Source organism: Lytechinus variegatus, chromosome 1, assembly GCF_018143015.1.
Source record: "Lytechinus variegatus isolate NC3 chromosome 1, Lvar_3.0, whole genome shotgun sequence".
Classification (NCBI taxonomy): Eukaryota; Metazoa; Echinodermata; class Echinoidea; order Temnopleuroida; family Toxopneustidae; genus Lytechinus; species Lytechinus variegatus.
Window position 1 is genome coordinate 71,372,333 of NC_054740.1, and position 3,013 is coordinate 71,375,345.

The 3,013-nt window shown below is 32.5% G+C and overlaps 1 non-coding gene across 1 annotated transcript; it reads left to right on the top strand.

Moving 5' to 3' along the window:
- The first annotated feature begins 449 nt into the window (after nt 1-449).
- Nucleotides 450-531, top strand: TRNAL-UAG. Its single transcript has one exon. It is a non-coding gene; the product is annotated as a tRNA-Leu (tRNA).
- Nucleotides 532-3,013: the final 2,482 nt, after the last annotated feature.

Here is a 3,013-nt window from a genome sequence, read left to right on the forward strand (position 1 = left end):
TTTCTTTATGATTGTAAACAAAAACAACTTATTTTCCAGTTTCCCTTTTATCGGGGAGGGGGAACAAATCTAAGTGGATGAGCAAATGCTCTCTATGCCCCCTCGCAGTTTTACCACCCCTAGGCCCGAAGGATAAATCCCCCAAAATGGCAGGGGAGTATTCTACACATGTTGTGTAATGAGACTGTTACTATGTTCTTATTTCAGAGCCAAATCTGTGCAGTGTTTCCTACTAAATCTGAGTTTTAGAAATAACATGATTAAAAAATATATATATATCGTATAGTAAGGATCAAAGCAACATTTTTTGTACATAACTTGGGACAAGGTGAAATATGTAATTCAATTCACTAAAAAGTTTGACAATTATGAATTAAACCATTCAACTCACTCTCGGGGAATAAAGTATGTTTTCTAGTACAACATAGGATACTCGAAGCTTTTAACGAGGTAGCGTGGCCGAGCGGTCTAAGGCGCTGGTTTTAGGCACCAGTCATTTCGATGGCGTGGGTTCGAATCCCACCGCTGCCATAACTTGTTTTTTTTTCAGCTACTAGTACGTTTTTCTTGAGAATTTTGTAAGAGAATTTAAGTTATGTTTCCTAGTCCTGGATAGAAGAGGCATAACCTTGTTTTTTTTTACATATACAATATTTTTTGATGGTTTCTTGTCAATTCAAGGGTGCTGATTACGAATCTGAATTATGCCACTCGTGTAACCTTGAGCATTTTCCGCAAATTGGCAAAATCCAATATGGCCGCCAAAGTATGCAAATTACCCATGGAACTCATAAAATTGTCCGCACATTGGCTATGAAATGCATGAAGTTGTATGGCAGGAGTTAAATACAATCTTTAAAAATAATTTTTGACAAAAAAATTATTTTCTTGATATTAAAAATGGCCGCCATAGGCCATTGTATACACTATCATCATGATCATGTACAATACGAATAGGTAAAACTAATTTTCTCAAAAATGAGCACTAAACTGCAAAAATCGCTACATATGAACGAAGTAACATATGCAAATCATTACTAATGAGATATATTATTTATTATGTCAAATATGGGAACATGCTGTATTTTGATATCTAAAATAGCCGCCACTGGCCCAAACAGTATTGAGTACAATGGCAATGGGGGCCAAAAAATCACAAGAGTGATCACTAAAATGCTTATTATGAAGATTAAACAGGTGGAATACTGGCTATAAACATAATTATTAACGAAATATATTATTAATATGCCATGTATGTGGTAAATGTGTATTTTGATATTCAAAATGGCTGCCAAAGGCCCTAAATGTATTATGCACAACGAGAAATTGGAGAAAAGAAATCACATTTAGAGAGCGCTAAAATGCATATATATGTGATAAATTAATTGAATACTGTCTAAAAACGTATTTTCTAACGAAATCATTCAGGTTTCAAGTTTGTGTTAAATACTGTATTTCGACTTTCAAAATGGCCGCCATCGACATTAACTGTATTATGTATAATGCAAAGTGGGAAACCAATATTCACAGGAGTGAGCACCATAAATGCACGTAATAGTGATCTATGAGTAAAATATTGTCTGAAAGCATAATTTCTATTAACATATATTATTTATTTTGCCATTTAGGTGATAAATACGGTTATTTTAAAGTCAAAATGGCCGCTACAGTCCCTTACGGTATTATGTACAATTTGAATGGGAACAAATTATTTCAACAGAATTTGGCTGTATTTGGTCAAATGGTGATGTATGAGTGGAATGTTGTCTGAAAACACGATTTATAACAAAATATATCATATCTTATGTAATTTAGGTGATAAATACTGTATTTCACTATTCAAAATGGCTGCCATATGCCCTTTTTGTGAACATTATTTGTCGCCATCCAAATTGTATATTATACGATAAGTGCCTATGGTGGCCATTTTCAATTTAAAAATGCAGCATTTATCACCTTAATAATTATACAACGTTATGATATATATCTCGTTAGAAACCATGGTTTTAGATAATAATTCACCCTTTCATCACAATTCACAATTATATGCAATATAGTCAAGAAAAGCCCAATTCTGTCAAAATTATATGTCCCATGTTACAATGTACACAATACTTTTAGGACCTATGGCAGCCATTTTGGATTTCAAAGTACAGCATTTATTACCTCCACCATGCCCATGACTAATGTGATGTATTTAGTTAGAAATAATGTTTAAGACAATATTTTTACTCGTACATCACAGTTATCATGGTTATATGCATTTTATGATTCTCACTCTTGTGAAAATTAGTTTCCCTGTTCGCATGTTACACAATTTAGTTAGGGCTTGTAGAGGTTATTTTGAATGTCAAAATACAGTATTTATCACCTATATGGAAGAAGAAATGCGATGATTAAAAATAAATATTTTCAAATAACGTTTTACTCATACAAAAGGATTATATGGATGTCATAGTCAAGCAAATCCAAATTCTTAAAAAATCATATGTCCCAATTCACATTGTAGATAATACTATTAGGGCCTATAGGGGCCATTTTGAATTTCATAATACAGTATTTATCTCATGCATGACAAAAGAAACGATATGTCTTGCTATAAAACATGTTGTCAGACAATATTTTACTCATAGATCACAATTACATGCATGTTTTTTACTCGTGTGAAAATTAGTTTCTCAATTCGCATTGTACATAATTAATATAGGGGCTATGGCGGCCATTTTGAATTTCTAAATACAGCATTTATTACATAAATGGCATATTTACAATTATGTTTTTAGTCAGTATTCCACTCGTTTATCTTAATAATATGCATTTTAATGCTCAATCTTTTCATTTTTTGGCCCCGGCCATTGCCATTGTACATAGGCTCTAATACTTTTGGGCCAGTGGCGGCTATTTTAGATATCAAAATGCAGCAATGTTCCCATATTTGACATAATAAATAATATATCTCATTAGTAATGATGATTTGCATATATAACTTCGTTCATATATCGCGATTTTTTCA